We start from the raw sequence: 20,218 nt of genomic DNA, 5'->3' as shown, positions 1-20,218 counted from the left end.
CTCAGACTCTAATTGTCTGTGTGTCACTGTTGGGAAAACTAAAATGTCTGATCACCACCACACTGTTGGCCCGACATTTTTCAATAATCTGTTCACCTATTTGTCTTTCTACCTCACACACACTGTTTGGAGGCCTGTAATACAGCTCCAACAATGTAACTGCACCCTTCTTATTTCTCAGTTCCACCTCCAATGCTTCACGACTAAAGCCTACCATAATGCCCTCCTTTTGCAGAGTCGTGATATCATCCCTGACCAGCAATGCAACTCCTCCCCATCCTTTTTACTTCTTTCCCTGCCCTGTCTGAAGCGTTTATATCCTGCGCATTTAGTTGCTTATCAGGCCCTTCTTTCAACCAAGTGTCTGTGACTGTAATAACGACATAATTCCAGGCACCAACCCAAGTCCTACGTTCATCCGCCTTCTCCACTATACTCCTTGCATGAAAGTATATGCACTAAAGGGCACCAGTTCTTCGCGTTCATTTGTTCTCTGCCGACTCTTCCCATTATTAATGTTAACTTCATGATTCTTATAGTCTCCAGTTTCAACCTTGTTGTCTACTTCTCTGCTGTTCTGGTTTCCAGCACCCTGCCACTTTACTTTAAAACCTCCCCAACAGTAGTAGCAAAAACTCCCCCAAGGACGTTAGTTCCAGTCTGGTTCAGGAGTAGATCATCGAATTTTTAATAGTCCCACCTTCCGCAGAACTGGTCCAAATGTCCAACAAACCTGAACCTCATACACCATCCCCCAAGCCACGTGTGCATCCTGCCTATTCTTGCATTTTTCTGCTGGCTAGCACGTGGCACCGGTAGTAATCCCAAGATCACGGCCTTTGATAGTCTGGGAATTATTGTCCCTTTTGCGTAGCAAACTGAGTGGTGAACTTGCAGTGTTATAATAATGATGGATATGGAGAGGGTAAATAGCCAAGGTCTTTTCCCTAAGGAAGAGGTGTCCAAAATCAAAGGTACAGGTTTAAGTTAAGAGTGGAGAGATGTAAATGGGATTGAAGAGTTAGATGTTGCACACGGATGCTGTGTATGTGTAATGAGCTGCTAGAGAATGCGGTACAGGGAAATACAATTGCAACATTTAAAATACAACTACATGGATGCATGAGTAGGAAAGATTTGGAAGGCTATATGCCAGATGCAGACAAACAGGGATAGTTCCGTTTAGGAGACCTGGTGAGCATGGACACGTTGGCCTGAAGGGTCTCTTTGTATATTGTGTGAATCTAAGAACCTATGACATTATAAATCACTTCCATTACCAATGCATTGCTGTTCTCAGCTCATTTCTAAGGCAAAAAGCCTCTTCAAAGATCGTGCTCCTCTTACTTTGAAAATAACATTCTTAACATTTTGATGTAGTAATGTAAGCCACAGCAGCAACAGCAAATAGGTATTGAACCACAACCTGCAACCTTTTGCCTGGTATACTCCCTCAGTCTACCATCACCACCAAGCCGATAAATGATTCAGTGATGAATGTGTTCCACATGTCATGGTTGGAACTGGGTGTACTGAAACCTGATCACAACCTGTTAATGTTACTGGACTGGACTGGTTACATTCCAAACAGCAAAACTAACATCTGAAAGAGAAAGCGAAATGCTTTTAAGACCAACAGATCAGATGAAACTCTTCAGTCCTGCCCCATCTAGTCATAAATGGATATGGACGAATAAACAACTTACTGGAATAGATGGCTCCACAAATATCCCAATTATTAAGAATGGAATAGCCCTGCGCATCAGGATAAAAGCAAAGAATGCAGTATTTGAACTATCATCAGCCAGAAGTGTTCAGTCGATGATCCACCTCACCCTCGCCAGGATACCCATAGTATCACAGATTTCCATCTTCAATCAATTCGATTCACTGCACCTGACGTGAAGAAACAGCTGAACAAAATAGATATGTCAAAGACAATGGGTCGTGACACCATTCCTGCAATAGGACTGAAAACTTCTGTTGCATGCTGTCCTTGGTGAAACCGTTTCATTCCAGTTCCAAATCTTACAGCTCCCTAACAACGTGGAAAGTTATTTAGCTGTGTCCCATCCCCTAAGAGAAGAATAATTACAATTTGACCAATTACCACAGCTTCAGTCTCATCAAGACAATAACATTGGTGGGAGTTCTTTTTGACAGAGCTTTCAAGCAGCTCAGAAATAACCTGCTCAGTGTGGTTTCTGATAGCTTCCCATGTTGAGATGGTGCTGTTGTGGTAATGTCATTTGATTAATAATCCACGCCAGGCTAATGCTCTGGCAGCTGGTAAAAGTTAAAAATCATTTAATAAAATCTCGAGATCTAAAATCTAGTGTCAGTAACAGTGACCCTGAATTCAGCGTCGACAGGAAGCACCACTTTATTTCCCAGTGCACTGTCAGGAATCAAATTACGCGTGATTTCCTGGTCTGGCCTAAACGTGACGTCAGACAAGCAGAAATATGATGAACTCTTCAATAGTTTCCGAAAGGGCCAAGCAAGACCACCAATTATATCAAATTGCTCAGAGGTCTTCAAGAACAAACCAGATAGAACAACCATCACCAGGCTCAGAATTGGAAAAGGTATCCCGATACATAGTCCTGTAGACCTGCAGAGCCCTCCTTCCGAGCACGTGACAGCTTGTGACAACATTTGCAGAGTTTTCCCATAGACTGCACAGAAACATCGGGAAAGGAGTAGGTCATTCAACACATTGAGCCTCCCTCATTCTAGTTCATTTGAGAATATCACATGAATGCACTTTGCCCACACAATGTGCGTATTTCTTAATATGATTAACTATTATAAAAATATAAAAATAGACATTTGATTAATCCCTTTTGTTCACTGAGTGTTCTACCATAATCCAAAAATGATGGCTGTTGCTCTCTCTCCACACCATTAGCCTGTTCTCTCCCTCTCGTGTATAGAAATCCTCATTTATATTATGTGCCTTGACTTCCACAGCCTTATGTGCGAGAGAGTCCCCCAGGTTCACCAGTATCTGAGCACAGACATTAATTGTCATCTCAGTGAAGAGTGACCTGTCTGTATCTAATACTGTGGGCACTTGTTTTCGACGTTCCAGCAAGAGGAATTATCATCCCTGCTTCCAAGCGGTCTCACCCTGTCAAAGAGTTATATATATCACTGAGATCTCCACAAATTTTCCTAAACCCTAAGGAATACAGGCTCATTCGTCCAATACTCCTCTCCTACACAATCCTTTCATCCCAGAGATCAATCCCGGCTCTACTTCGCTGCTCTCCCTCAATGTCTGGTGTCGTTTGGTGGTTAAGTAGTCTAAAACTTCACACAATCCTCCACAATGTTCGAGATGAGGTATCAACAAGCCACTGTACAGTTGCAGTGAGACACCATCACTGCTGGACTCAAATCCCCTGGAAATGAAGTGCAACACAGCATTTCTGTTCTTAACTGTTTTCCGTTCCTGCAATGTTGCTTTCAGTGACTGTTGTGAAAGGAGATCCAAATCCTTTTCATTGTTACAGATACCCACGTGGGTCTATGTACGCTGGTCAGCATGCCAATGCCATTCCCAGTATTCACTTCTGGTTTCAGAACTCACTGTCCTGCATGGACCTCGGAGGGGTTTGCAGCAGGAAAAAAGAAAATGACCGTAATTCACCTTATTCTAACAACGTTCTTTCACCAATGCCTTTTCAAATGGCATTTTGACATTCTATTTTTCCCACGAAAGTGCACAACGTCAGATCGACACACATTGCTATTCATCTGCCACGTATTTGCCCAGTCACTCCACTTGTCTCAATCACCTTGGAGCTTTATTACACCCTCCTCACCCACTCCCATCCAACATCGGTTAGTGCCAGCAGCAGAATTGGAAATATTGCATTTGATCCTCTCAATCAAATCTTTGAGATGTACTGGGAATAGCTGAGGCCGAAGTACCACTGTCTGTGGTATCCCATGATGCTTCTGCTACAAAACAAGGATATCTTTAAACTGATACACTGCTTCATGTCAGCTCGCCCATTCTAAAACCATGTTCATGTATTATCCCCAATACTAACCAGTTTGATTTTGCACTCTAGGCTTGGGACTTTATGAAAAATATTCCGAAAAACTCAAATGCACTGCATCCATTATTTCTAGATACTGCATCGGACAGTCATGTTAACTTTGCTGATAACTATTACTTGCAACACAAAACGTTTCTCCCAAACCGTTTACGAACAAACATCATTGTGTTGTCGAGAATGTGTTGCTGGGAATGCACAGCAGGTCAGGCAGCAACCGAGGAGCAGGGGAATCAACGTTTCAGGCATCAGCTCTTCATCAGGAATGAGGCTTGTGGGACAAATCTGAGAGATAAATGGGACGGGGTTAGGGTTGGGAGGAAGTTAGCTGAGAAGGCGATGTGTGTGTTAAGGTGAAGGAAAAGGTGATAGGTCTGAGGGAGGAGGGATGGACAGTCCTGGTGGGCGGTGTCGAGTTGGAGGGTTGAGACTAGAATAATGTAGGGGAGAGGAAGTGAGGAGGCTGTTTAAATCCACATTGATCCCATGTGTTTGTCGGGTCCAAAGGCGAAATATGAAGCATTCTTCACCCAGGCGTCGAGTAGCAACTGTTGGCTGGATCTGCATATTGTTGATGGAGAGGGAGCGGGTGCTGAAGTGTTCAGCCACAGCGCTGTGGGGTTGGTGGGTGCGGGTGACCCAGAGATGTTCTGTGAAACGATCCACAAGAAGGGAAGACAGAGCGCCTTGCCTCCCTTTCCAGATTCCGCATGTCTCCCTGAATGACTGAGGCAGCTCACAGTACAACCTACAAAATAACATCCCCACCACCTGCATTACCTTTTCAATAACAGGAGACAGTCAGAAGTCCCTAAGCTGCAACATAGATGCCTGGCCCTTTGGAATAATACTCGAGGGACTTCCTCGTGTTACTGACCACACAATCAGCTTAGAGGGATAAACAGGTGATCCGCGGGCAGGCACAGACCAAGTTGCAAAGACATGCGTCAAAGCTGCTGAAAGCCCCTCTATCCAAGGTGGAGTACCATATGGGACACACAGGGAAGAGAACAACGTCCCAACATATGCCATTTCATTTTTACTGTTCTCCAAAATGCCAACACTCGACACACTGGGGAGTCAAAAGACGAGGTCAGGGAAAGACACATAAAGACAAGTAATTGATTATCTGCTAACATGTTGTGAACTTATAGATAAGGAGACAGGAGAGTAGAACTAACTGGAGAAGTGAGACAATGGTTGGCCCAATCACAAGGATGAGAAAATTCAATAAAGACATTGTCAGATCAGTAGAAATGGTTTGTTACATCAAGGTCCGTATCTGCCTCAAAGAACCGCTAAGACAACATAAAAGGGGCATGATACCATCCAGAATGGAGAGCTGTGCAGAAATTGTGTTGCTGGAAAAAAGCGCAGCAGGTCAGGCAGCATCCAAGGAGCAGGAGAATCGACGTTTCGGGCATGAACCCTTCTTCAGGACTTCTTTCGGGCTCATGCTCAAAATGTCGATTCTCCTGCTCCTTGGATGCTGTCTGACCTGCTGCGCTTTTCCAGCAACACATTTTCAGCTCTGATCTCCAGCATCTGAAGTCCTCAGTTTCTCCGAGAAGGAGAGAGAGCTGTGCAGGTCGTTCTAGTGGAGTACTCCATAAATTGGGCTAACTGCCCAGCATGGGGACCATTGTAAACCATTGCAGTATATAACTCATATGCTTTATTTGAGAATTGTATGGCATGGGACGATTTTCAATCCATCGAGTGACAGTAAATGAACTCCCATAAATGTATATTTCTGTATCTCATTTGCACATTATGTGTATTTGTGTTGGTGTGTTGTTGGCAGTCGATATCAAACCGTTTGTTTTTGAGATAGAATACGCATGGAGGAAATCAGTTTAAATGTGAACAACTGCCAAAGATTTTGGTCATCAACATAGAGAGACTAAGCCCCGTGTTATAAACAGAGAATGCATCTTTTTAAAAATGTTTTGCGATTTACATATGAAAGGAATAATCTGGGTCTTTTTCAATTTATAATTTCAACTACATCACACTGTAAACTTTTGCTACAAATTCTGTTGGACTGTAACTTGGTGACTTTCAACTTTGCACACCCCAGTCCAACACCAGCGTCTTCAAATCATGACTGAACGAATAGGTCCCGTTAACCCTTTCCTGACAGAATTTTTATACCATAATAAAAGGGAACATTTACTCGGTCTAGATGGAATGGCGTCAGCCTATCCCCGTGTACCAGGCTCAATAGGCTGAATGGCCTTAGCGTGTATAGCAGGCCCGAGGCATTAAATGACGCAGCAACCCTTGGATGATGAACAGCCAGTAAACAGTATTTACTGGAGCTCTCACCCTTCTCAGTGATGGAAAAACAAATAGCACTATTTACTCCAGGTGTCCTTTCATTAACACCTCGTACAGCTGCAGCAACACTTCTCGATGTTTTGACTCATTCATTTTGCAAAATGTGCCAAATTTCAGCTTTCCACCTCTTTGATGAGGCTCGTATGGACTGAATAACCTCCTCATGTTGTTAGATTTGTTTCTCTCCGTTCCTGAGCAGCAGTCTCGTTGCTCTGAAAGATGTTTAGATGTTCTGAAAGGGCTTAATAACTGGGCATTTAAAACTTGGAGCAGCATTGCACAAACTCAGTGAACAATAAATATTTTTACGTACCTTTATGGCCTCTAGACATGGCCGCATCAGATATTTTATACAGCTGGTCTGTTGTTTTATCTCTGTCTTGTTTTATAAACAGGTTGGGACATATACAACCCTGCACTGATCTGGCACTATTCACACATACAAGAATTAAAATGATTGAAAGATTTATCGTCTATCCGTCAGCAACCGTCATCAATTCTGTTGTTGCAACACGCCAGTAAAAGCTTCCGCTAATTAAACCACGTACACAGAAAATCTCATCTTGCCTCGTAATCTTTTAAAGCATGGGTGACAGAGAACTACCCCAAATATCACTATTCAACAAAAAAACTAAGAATTGTATTCTTTAACTCCAAAAGTGACCATTAAACAACAAAATATTCCAACTCCGAGCGTCCTTTGTCTAAAATATTTAGCTAACTGTAACAATATATTGATCCAATAAAGCCCCTATTTAATTTACAGCCTATAATTTTCAAAGCCAGCCAGCAGTGTCGATCCTCCACTGCAGAACGCCCCGGGTCATCTTCGGCCTTCTGCTGCAGATTTTTCTTTATATATGGGTAAAAAAGGTACCTTTTAGGGAGAGTTGCTTTTGTTCAATGGCAGAAGGTGCTCTTTTTTATTGCTAACTGTCTGTACTGTTGGCGTTTTATACCCCCAAAACAGTGGATCGTCGAATTGGTTCGATGCTGTCAAAACAATAAAATTCAAATTCGATTCACTTTTAGAATATTGGGTCATAATTTAAACAGGTTGTTTGAATTCGAAGTGCTGTGAAAACAACAAGGTTTCTTATGTTACAGCCAAAATGTTTCATTTTAAATTTGTTCAGGACACTTTGTGTCTGCAGTCAGCCACATAACAGCTTTTCAACTTACTCTTAAAAGTATTCTTTCAACTTCATCACTTTATAACTTCTCCAGAGTGGGTCACCAAATACTCGAAGCTTCTTGAATGTACACAGTAGCTTAAAACACAACTTTCACGTGAACACTCCCCAGCATTTCTAGTAAATTTTCAATAAACGAATTAAATTAAATGTCACTGAATGTCAAGTTTGAATCCTAGTCTAAATCAAACACAGTTGAAGGGATTCCACATGCAACTGAGCAAATGATCAGCAAAGAATGGTTAACACTGGCTTTCAGTAAATAGGCTCAGCACAAGTTACAAAGACGTGTCTGAAAGCTGCTGAAATCCCACTGTCCAACATGAAGCACCGTGCAGGACAAAGTAACCGCAAGCTATGTTTTAAAATAAAACTTTTCCTCAGCTTCTTAATAGTGGAATCTGATGCTCTACGGTAAGCATCACTAAAGGCCAGGGAAAGATACAGGACAGTTATTCACTAAAAAAAACTGAATGTCAGTTTGATTAACAACAAATGTGAGGGTTTGGAAAGTAGACAGCGGGAGAGACACTGGGAGAGAGCATTGTCGATGAGTGTGTTCACAGGTTTCAGTATGCTGAAATTAAGACATTTGAACAGCATTTTGCAGCATTTCCAGTAATGATGCTGAAACAGAATTTTAGTGTGAGCTCAGGCAGAGTCAGAGAATCATGGAGACGTATAACATTGAAATAAATGCTTCTATCCAAGTGATCTCTGCTGAACAGATATCCTAAAACAATCTAGTCACACTTGCCAGCATTTTGCCTATATCGGTCTAAACCGTTTGTAGTCATATACCTATCCAAATGCATTTTAAATGTTGTAGTTGTACCCGCCTCCACCACATCCTGTAGTAGTTCATTCCAAACGTACACCACCCACTGCATGAAAAAGTTGCTCCTTAGATCCCTTTTAATTGTTTTCCCCTCTCACCTTAGATTGAAACCCTCTAGCTTTGGGGAAAAGACCTTTGATATTCACCCTGTCCATGCCCCTCACACTCCAGGCAAAGTAGCCCCAAACTATTCAACCTCTCTCTAAAGCTCAAGTCCCAGCAATATTCTTGTAAATATTTTCTGACCCACTTCAACATTCACAACGTCTTTCCCACAGGAGGAGAGCTAGAAGTGAATGCAGTATTTGAAAAGTGATGGAACTACTGTCCAGTACATGACCTCCCGACTCCTAGAGTCAAAGCGCTGACCAATAACGACAAACATTCCAAAGCCTTTTCATAATCCTATCTAACTGTGACTGTACTTTCAAGGAGCCATGAATCTGCACTCCCAGGTCTCTTTGTTTATCGACACAGTACCTGCTCATTGAGTGGATAGGTCTTGCAACGATTTGCCTTTCCAAAATATCGCACTTTACATTTATCTATTGTAAACACCATCTCCCACTCTTCAGCCTATTGGCCCATATAATCAAGATCCCGTTGTACTCTGAGGTAACCGTCTTCCCTGTCCACTACACCATAAATTTTAGTGATATCTTCAAGCTTACCAACTGGTCCTCCTATGCTCATTTCCAATACATTCATATAAGCAATGAACACTACTACAATCAGCATCAATCCTTGTGGCACACCTCTGGTCACAGCCTAGCAGTTCAAAATCAAGTCTACACCACAACCCTCAACTCCTACCTTCAAGTAGATTTTCTAATAAAATGGCCAATTCTCCCTGTATTCCATATATCCTAACCTTGTTAACTGATCTACCATGTGGAAAGTTGTCAAATCACTTACTGAGGTACATTTCAACGATGTACATTTCTCTGCCTCAATGAAGCATTGTCACTTGTTCAGAAAACTCAGTCAAGTTAGGGAGACAGGATGTTCCATGCTTAAATCTATGTTGACTACTCCTAATCCGTCCATGCCTTTCAAAATCCATGCAAATCCTGTGCCTCATAATCCTCTCCCAACAACTTGTCCACCACTGGCGTCAGGCTCACCGCTTTTCCTTATCACCCTTCTTAGATTCTTTTAGTCTTGACACCACGTTAGACAAGCTATAGCCTTCCAACACCTGACCTGTGGCTATCCATGATGCATATATCTCAGCATGGGGCCCATCATTCACTTTCCTATCTTTCCACGATTTCTCGGGTACATCTGATTAGGTCCTGGAGATTTTTCCAACTTTATACGTTATAAGAACTCCTCTGTAATACAGACACTTCCCATGATGTCATTGATTATTTCGGAATTCTCTCGCGTCGATATTCTCCTGCACAGTCAATATGAGACAAATTGCTTTTTTAATACGTCCTTCATCCCTTGCAGTTCTGCAAATCGGCAAAGTTATTGATCTCCCGAGTTGCTATTTTCTCTTTAACGCATTTCTACAATGCCTTTGGATTCCCCTTAACTTTACTTGCCACAGCTACCTCATGTACCCTGTTTGCCCTCCTGATTTCCTTCTGAGGTGCATTCCTACAGCCTTTAGATTCCTCTGGCGATTCACTTTAAATCTGGAATTAAGAGTCTAATGACGATGATTAATCCATTTTCAATGGTTTGGAAAACCCATCTGATATACGAATGTCCTTTAAGGAAGCAAACTGCAATACATACCTGGTCTGGTCTACATGTGATCTCCAAACACACAGCAATGTGTTTAACTCTGAACTGCACTATGGGAAATTAGAGATGGCCAATAAATTCTGCCTACCCAATGACACTTCATCAAATGACTATTGAAAAAACTTGATTTCTGCTGGATTTATCTGACATATGATCCCCCACTTACCCAGGAACAGGACCTCAACTCCTCGAGTCATTCGGCATTTCTCACACCTCCCACCTTTACCTGTCACACTAACAGGAGCAGACTGACTCTGAACTCTTGACATCTCGTTTTTGCAGGCGTCCCCCTTCCCAGCTGGCCACTTACCTGCCACTATGAGGTCCAATCGTATTTTGAAAGTTCGTGCTTAATACTATCAAATTTGACTTTCCTCCAATTTCGAACTTTACCTTTTAGATCCAGTTCGTCCGTTTCGACCTCAATTTTTAAACTAATAGATTTATGATGACTTGCCACAAATAATTCCGCCCGACCACACCACCCCCACCCTGCCAAAGATAAGTCACGTTTAGCTCCTTCTCTCTGATAGAGAGTAACGGACAGGCAGCTGCTGCTTTGAAAAATGGGGGGAGAGCTCAGCAAAGTCTAAGTCTCATTGTGCTGAATCTAACAATACTTTATCTCAGTCACATTTTCATTAAGTGTGACAGGGAATCGTCTGCTAGTTTCCTTTCGAACTCACTTCATTAACTACATACCCCACTCCATGGTGTCCCTCTCATTCAATGACAGTTCAATTCTCCCACCCATAATGGCTGGTGATTCTCACCATCGCCCGGATGTTCCTGGATATCCCGCGATCCCTGGCACTAGCGCCTATCCTTAAAAGGACAACGGAGGTTTCACAGTTTGGAGCTATCCTGCACAGTTTACCGTAAGCATTCCAGACAAGCGGCAATTACACAATGTTTTGTTGACGGGGGCACCGAAATCTTGGTGGTTGGGATAGTACAGAAACGGACCATTCTCTTCCCAGATGGGGCCACACAACCAGACCCACCAAGCATGGTCTGAGCTCACGACCCAGCCCAGTGCAGTATCTGCACTCTGAAGAAATGCCCAGCAATACAGGACAGGCATCAACGACCTTCACCATATTCGCTCTGCTCCCTCCATTTCTATTATAGCACCTGACCCGTGAATAAGGCTCATTCTCCAACACTGTCTCCATTGCATACAGCATCTTTCCTACCTCTCTCTCTCTCACTTTCTCTCTTTCTCTCCAAACCCCCAACAACCTTCTGCTATTCTCCCACATTAATAATACTGCATGGATTCAACACTGCGGTTTGACTACGTACGGACACTATGCTAATACATATGCCAACACAAACAGCACGGCCACCCACACCCACCCTCACTCCCTCCTTTCCTATCTCCCATTCCAGAAGAAAACGCATGGAATAGGACTGAAAGTGCCAAGCCAAGTGTTGGAGTGCCCAATATCTGTGTCCTCACCCCCTTCCTGCCACCATGTGGAGGGGATCCTGGTACAATTTGGAAAGGAATAGGATGCCTCGCGTGGAAATTCGGAGATATCCACGCCCTACAGTTGAGTCTGAAGCAATGTTCATTGAAGGACAATGCTCACTTTTAAACGACTGGTAGTTCCGTTTACCCACGGCATAATTCAGAAGGTGTGGCCCTGATGTCATCTACCTTTTGTGTTGAGTTGGTAAAAATGGAATCCCCATTGTGTCAGTGGGCACGAGGGGGTTCTCACAACACATTGTCTCCAACACCTCCCAGGAAGGAAGGACGGTGGCACTCTCTTACACATACTACTGTAAACAGCCCAGAAACTGAAACGTGTATGTGGTAGTTACTGCTCTCTCTATCTGTCCTGACATCTCTAATAATCTGTGCTCATATACACCCAGGACCCTCTGCTCTTGGACCCCGTCGAGAAAGATACAGATTGTTTTATGCTGTCTTTCAAAGTCATCCCTGCCAAAGTGCACCACATTATTAAGCTCTACTTTGAATCGCATCTGTCACACATCTGCAAGCATGGAAATTGTACTACATCGTGCTCCACGCAAGACAACTGCCACACTGACAAACTGAAACACCTAAGAGTAATGCTGAGAAAGCACGACACAGCGAGTGAAATAGGGAGAAAATAACCAAAGATCAAAATATATACTTACAGATTCCCTACGTCTGTATAAATGTCAAGGCATTATTGTGTATGCCTGTGTTTCTGTATTATTGTTTGTGTATCTGTATCAATGTGTATTTAAGTGTAGGTACATTTATATGTGTCTGGATTAGTGGTGCTGGATGAGCACAGAAGTTAAGGCAGCATCCGAGGTGCAGTAAAATTGACGTTTAGGGCAAAAACCCTTCATCAGGAATAAAGGCAGAGAGTCTGAAGGGTGGAGAGATAAGCGAGAGAGGGTGGGGGGGGGAGAAAGTAGCATAGAGTTCAATAGGTGAGTTGGGGAGGGGATGAAGGTGAGAGGTCGGGGGCGGGGGGAGGGTCGAATGGATAGGTGGAAAAGAAAATAGGCAGGTTGGGCAAGTCAAGCCAAGTCATGGGCACAGTGCTGAGCTGGAAGTTTGGAACTGTGGTGAGGTGGGGGAAGGGGAAATGAGGAAACTGTTCAAGTTCACATTGATGCTCTGGGGTTGAAGTGTTCCGAGGCAGAAGATGAGGTGTTCTTCCTCCAGGCGTCGGGTGGTGAGGCAGCGGCGGTGAAGGAGGCCCAGGACCTCCATGCCTCGGTAGAGTGGGAGGGGGAGTTGAAATGTTGCGCCACGGGGTGGTCTAGTTTATTGGTGTGGGTGTCCTGGAGATGTTCCCTAAAGCTGTCTGCTAGGAGGCATCCAGTCTCCCTAATGTAGAGGAGACCGCATCATGAGCAACGGATACAATATATGATATTAGTGGATGTGCAAGTAAAACTTTGATGGAGGTGGAAGGCTCCTTTAGGGCCTTGGATATCAGTGATGGAGGAGGTGTGGGCGCAGGTTTTACAGTTCCTGCGGTGGCAGGGGAAGGTGCCAGGATGGGAGGGTGGGTTTGGGGGGCGTGGACATGTCCAGGTAATCACGGAGGGAACGGTCTTTGCAGAAGGCGGAAAGGGGTGGGGAGGGAAATATATTCCTGGTGGTGGGGTCTTTTTGGAGGTGGTGGAAATGTCGGCGGATGATTTGGTTTATATGAAGGTTGGTAGGGTGGAAGGTGAGTACCCAGGGGCGTTCTATCCTTGTTACGGTTGGAGGGGTGGGGTCTGAGGGTGGAGGTGCGGGATGTGGACGAGATGTGTTGGAAGGCATCTTTAACAATGTGGGAGGGGAAATTGCGGTCTCCAAAGAAGGAGGCCATCTGCTGTGTTCTGTGGTTGAACTGGTCCTCCTATGAGCAGATACGGCGGAGGCAGAGGATTTGGGAATACAGGATGGAATTTTTGCAAGAGGTAGGGTGGGAAGAAGTGTAATCCAGGTAGCTGTGGGAGTCGGTGGGGTTTTTAAAAAAATATCAGTGTCAAGTCAGTCGTCATTAATGGAGATGGAGAGGTCCAGGAAGGGGAGGGAGGTGTCAGAGATGGTCCAGGTAAATTTAAGGTCAGGGTGGAATATGTTGGTGAAGTTGATAAATTGCTCAACCCCCTCGTGAGAGCATGAGGTGGCGCCAATGCAGTCATCAATGTAGCGGAGGAAGAGGTCGGGAGTGGTGCTGGTGTAATTACGGAAGATCGACTGTTATAAGTCGCCAACAAAGGGACAGGCATATCTGGGGCCCATGCAGGTGCCCATGGCTACCCCTTTGGTCTGGAGGAAGGTGAGGATACGAAGGAAATATTGTTATGGGTAAGGATCAGTTCAGCCAAATGAATGAGAGTGTAGGTGGAAGGGTACTGTTGGGGACGTCGATAGAGGAATAACATGTACGGCTTGGAGGTCCTAGTCATGGCGGATGGAGGTGTAGAGGGATTGGATATCCATGGTGAAGATGAGGCTTTGGGGGCCGGGTAAATGGAAGTCTTGGAGGAGATGGAGGGCGTGGGTGTTGTCTCGAACATATGTGGGGGGGATAGGACAGTGTAGAGGCAGGTAGAGATATGTTCAGTGGGGCAGGAGCATGCTGAATGGGTCGGCCAGGGTGGTCAGGCTTGTGGATCTTGGGAAGGAGGTAGAACCGGGCAGAGCAGGGTTCCCGAACTGAGGTTGGAAGCTGCGGGCGGGAGGTCTCCTGAGGTGATGAGGTTCTGTATGGTCTGGGAGATGATGGTTTGTTGATGGGGGTGCGGTCATTGTCGAAGTAGTGGTAGGAAGAGGTGTCGTCGAGTTGGCGTTTGGCTTCAGTGGTGTACAGGTCAGTGTGCCAGATTACCACTGAGCCCCCTTTATCTGCTAGCTTGATGGTGCTGTTGGGATTGGAGCAGAGGGATTGGAGGGCTCCGCGTTGTGAGGGTAGGAGGTTGGAGTGGGGAGGGGGTAGACAGGTTGAGGTGGTTAATGTCCCGGCGGTAGTTGGAAATGAAGAGGTCGAGGGCAGGTAATAGGCCAGCGCAGGGTGTCCAGGTGGATGCAGTGTGTTGGAGGTGGGCGAAAGGATCCTCAGAAGGTGGGCCGGAGTCCTGATTGTGAAAGTTTTTGTGTATTTTTCTCTGCTTGACTCTGCGATTGATGCAGGTCTAGCAGTCTATGTGATGCTAAAAGAGATACATCGTCGCCCACAGCGACAGGGACAGAGGGTGATAGGCCTCAATGATTCGGTCTGGGAGGCAGACAGGCAGGATTTCACGTCACAGCACCATCCAACCTGACAGCACGTGTGCACACAACAAACACACACACAAACACACATACGGAAGAGTTGCAAATAGACTTGAGTCCGTCAGAATAGAAGTGTGCACCTCAGACTGAACCATTTTATCAGCGGATGAGATAATTTATTGCACATTCAGTAACTTGCAATGTTTTCTAATGCTTAAACATTGTACGAGAAAGAATCGAAAAGTCTGAAAAAAGGCTCAATAGTGGTCGAAATATCGCAAGGAACAACATTGCTTACTATCACCTAAACTGCTCTGTGCTTCTAAATATACTATTTGGAAAACCAAACAACTGTGCAACGTTCAGGATTCAATCATTTGGTGTCTTATCGAAGAAAAAACTGCCACTCTTGCTATCGTGTGCGGACTCCAGCAGAGTGTAGTGTTGTATGAATATATTAAAAAACGGACAGACAGAGAGACAGGTGGGATACTTTGATTCCAATTTATTGGAATTACTCCGAATACAAGATTGCAGAGCTGCAGACAGAAGGTCACACAAGCAGAGACATTGACACTAATACACAGAACACATGCACAAAGAGATACACACAAATATGGACATATACACACAAACACATGAATCCCCGCCCCCCAATCACGCACCCACAAGGGTATATGTATGTGTGCATATAGAATTATTTGTGTTTGTGTGTATGTGTGTGTATATATAATCAGTAGGCAGAGAATTGGTTTACTTCAGTTGGCTGAATTGTTGTTTTATGAGCAGAGTGACGCGAACAGAATGGGGTCAATTTCCATTACTGGATTGAGTTCCACATGAAGGACCCTCCTTCGCCACCGTTTCCCTCACCTGCGGTCTGGTGGCCCTCAGGTTAACTCACCACCAGTCGTTTCTCGCTAATAAAAGACCAGACCCTATGATGTGGTAAGACTAAGACGACACAACAAATAACAGGCAATCAATGGTCAGTCGGAGAAAGCAGGTGAATGACTTGGAAAAACATTTCAGCAATTATATGTCGAACAGCCTCATTCTGCTCCAGTTTCTCATTCGCATACAAACTTATGGTGTACAGAATTCTCTTTCTGCGAATTAAGTGGAGGCTAAATTTGGAAAGAATTTGAGTGAAGCGCATTAATGGGGGTGTGGTCAGGTTTGAGGGGCCGAATGGTCTATATCTGTTCCTAATTGTTGTGTTACAAAAGGGCAGTGATTGATTTGAAGCGAACAATCTTTAAGAATAAGGCATTCCCATTTCAGACTGGGATAGAGATGTTGCTTTCTCTTTAGGATTGTGCAATCTGTGATGTTCTCATTTTCAATATGCTGTGAGGACTGGACGAGTGAATGTATTCAAGGTTAGGTTCAAAAAGAAAACAGGCTCAAAAGGGATGTTCAGCCACACTCACATCAATGAGCATTCTGAATGGTGCAGCAGGATCGACGGACTGAAGGGATAACTGGTTCTCCTCACCCATGTGCGCTTATCATGGCTGTTGAAGCGGTAGATGAAGATACCATTCACCCATTCTGCCCTCGATGGATTTACACAAGAATATTTTGAAATTTTTCAGCCCTTTAAGTATATTACACAGTATTGGTGGCGGGGTGCGGGGGGAGGGGTGGGGGGCGAAAAGTTTCGAGTCAGCTGCCCTGCAACACTTGAGCCTGGTTAACTATAAGGAAAAAAATATTCACGATAAATATATATTTTCATGTTGTGAAGCGGTAACGTAATGGAGTGCCTCAGGAATCAGTGTGAGGCTATCGACTATTTATAATCAATACCAATTAATTGGATGAGGGGATTCATTGGATTGGAGCTCAATCAGTTCATTCATTGAGATAGTCATTTAATTGGACATGGAGACTCTGCAATGGGCAAAAAAGGACAGGGGAGGTTAGTGAGAAAATCTTCAGCAGTAATGGTGTAATGACAATTCGTGCTGTGACGGACGTACAAAACAATATTGAAATGCTTAAATGGAGAAAGAAATCACAATATTCTGTGGTACCCAGGGACATGTATGTTCCAGTACAAGAATCACTTAAACTTAGTCAGGAGATTTAGCAAGTGATGAAGAAAATGTATGCAATGATGCAGTTTCCGACAAAGGCTATCAGGTATAATCATGGGATGTTTTATTTCATTTGTACATGGCAATGCTTCGATTATAATCTGATGTATTGTGGTAGTTCTGAAATCCTATACAGTTAGAAACATATGCAATTGATTTAGAAGCTTTTCAAAGATGTTGCACTTTACTCGTTACTCAAATGAAGGTCTGATGGATGCATAGAGACATGCAGCTAGTAAATAGACCATTCGGTCCAGCTCATCTGCACCCACCAGATATTTCAATCTGATGTAATTCCATTTGCCGCATTAGGTACATAACCGTCTAAACTCTTCTTATTCATATACCCATCCAGATGCCTCATAAAATTTGTAATTGTATCCAACTCTACCACTTCCTCTGGCAGCTTGTTCCATACATACACTACCCACTGCATGAAAATCTTGCCCCTATCAACTTGATTTCTGCCCTCGCGTTTATAGAACATGAAAATAACTTTAGCTGTTTACCGTATCTAAATCCCTCGTGGCCTATACAAGTCCAGGGCAGTTCAGGTATGAAAGTGGGAGATATTCGTATCGAACCATCTAACCTGAGTAGAGTGCATCAGAAGCATAGCCGACGGATGAGAAAATGAAGGTAATGATTCAATCTTAAGAAAACATACATTAATTTTATGGCAGGTACTATGAAGACATGATTTATTGTAAATAAATTCATGCAGGCACATGTAAACACGTATTTTCATTTAAACTCTCAATCACTCATAAATTGAGAAAGACCGATGATGGAGTCATGCAGTCAGTGGAACTTTCAACGAGACTGTACATGGTTCAGGTTGATTTTCGCGTGACAGCAACATATGAGAGCTGAAAACCAATCAGACATCTTTTTCACTTATGTAGGATCCCTGTTGTGGATTCAATGGAATCTCTCTACTGCCTGCAGCAAAGGAAATTCAGCGAAATCAAACTGTTCCACGAAAACACCCCAAAGTTAGCAGCTTGTGTGAACAGAATAACTTCAGCGGTAGCATTACAACTGAGAAAATCGCAATTTTCTTTTTGTCATGAAATTGACTATTATTTGGAAGAAGCTCTTCTTAACTAATATTTTGCAGGATTGTGCACATTTCTGTGTTTCAGAAAAATAACTATTGATGTACATATTGTTAATGTCCAAACTGTTTCTCATTTATCTTTCCATCTTAGCTCGAGTAACTTTGTTTTTGGACTTATCTTTTAAATATTTAACAATCTGCATGACATGCTAGTAACATTGAACCTAAACCGTCTGAGACCGATATCAACTGCCACATGACACATTTGGTCACCTATCGAATTTGTTGGGATCTATGGAGAAGTGGGACTAGAAAAGGAAACTGTGACTCACCAACTACAGTAGGAAGAGGAATCAGGAGAAATTCTCAAAAGGCCGTTTGATGGGAATTCTCTTCTTCACAAGTCTGTGGTACCTGTGTATGTACATTTATTCAAAGCTGCGCGTTAGTTAAATGTATTTCGGAAAAGTGACTCGATGATCATGAACCACAGATGGGAAAGTGAAGCCACAATCTGATCAGCCACAATCTTTGTGCCAGGTGGAGCATGGAGTAACTCCTACGCCTCAGTTCTACGTCACCTCATTTCAGACAGCTCCTCAAAATCGCTAGACAGTAGCAGTTGAAGACCACTTTCTCCTTGTAACTGATGCACAAAAAAAAGTGGAAAAAATTCAGCCCCTGCTCACAGTAAAGCATGGTTTGATATGGATTGGAAAAGATTCTGGGGGGAAAAGCAGGTATTACATTCCCCTAGTTTCGTTTCTTCTTGCAGAAGTCCCCCTGTCTCCATTTATTAGCCATGTTGTACACCCAGATTTACTATGAATACATGCCTGATGCCACACCCAGTCATGACTCTTTAAAATCTTTCGGTCTCTCTGACTGCAAAACTCCTTCACAGGACTTCTGGGAAAATAAAAAAAAACAGTGAAACCACGAATAACAGAATGAAAGAACATAAGAAGCAGGTGTAGGTCATTCAGCCCCTAAAGCCTAACTTTCCCTTCAATCAGATCATGGCTGATCTGCTCTCGGCCCCAACTCCTGAATTGTCTGGCATGTCAAATATCTATCGATATCTGTCTTCCAAAGTTCTCAGTGATCGATCTCCCCTAACTCTCTGGAGAGGAGATGTCCCGACCGTCACTACCATCTGTAAGAATGAAGCACTCACCACACGCACACCGTGATCTATTGACATGAATAAAATACATGCACACGAGGGAAGAGTGTCAGGTTCTTATATCAAACAAGACTTAACTGAGATTGGCATCAAGAAACCCGAAGAAAATTGAACTTAATGGCAACCAGGAATAATCTCCCCACTGGCTGGAGTGATTCAGAACTCTAAGGAAATGTTTGCGGTTCGTGGACATCTACCATCTCAGTCATGGAACATATCTGCAGGTGATCCTCAGGGTAGAATACTCGATACAAACATCTTCAGCTGCTTCATCAATATGTTACGTCCATCATAAGATCAGAAGTGCGGATGGCCACTGAAGATTACACAATGTTCACAACAATGTGGCCCCCTCATCTCCTGAAGTGATGTATGTTCATGTGTGGCATGACTCGGAGAGCATTCAGGTTTGTGCTGTTAAACTGTGGGTAAAATTCATGTAATAGTACTGCTAGAGAGTGCATATTTCCACAGAAAATGTACGGAGCTCATTGAGCTGCTCAAGATTTATTTATAGGAATACGATGAAGCTAATCAGCATCTCAACTATTAGATAAGAGGAATAGCCCATTCTCTCCCTCCTACTGTTTAAACAGGAAGAGAAAGAAACTAGTCAAAATGTTGAGCTGTTAAGCTGGAACCAGCGGTCGCCAAATCATGTCCTTGAGCTTCTTCAATTGGATCAGGAGGCTTCAGTCCCTCAGGCCCCTCAATAGGAGGATGACATCAACGCCCCAACATGACAAACCAAGAAGAAGAGACTGGACGGACAGACTGCTCCACGTTGTTCCACCTGGCTCCAGTGTTAATGGTACACTGTGCTACTTTATAGTGGTTTGCTGATGGTGAGGATGGACAGTGGTTGTTTTGTGCCGAGTCTCAAGAAGGTAACTTCCATCTCCAATAAGACAGTCTAGTGTTCAGTTTGGAGGTCAGAAGCTGGTGGAA

The sequence above is a fragment of the Chiloscyllium punctatum genome, chromosome 18 (assembly GCF_047496795.1).
Source record: "Chiloscyllium punctatum isolate Juve2018m chromosome 18, sChiPun1.3, whole genome shotgun sequence".
Lineage (NCBI taxonomy): Eukaryota > Metazoa > Chordata > Chondrichthyes > Orectolobiformes > Hemiscylliidae > Chiloscyllium > Chiloscyllium punctatum.
Note: the sequence above shows the minus strand (reverse complement) of the source record.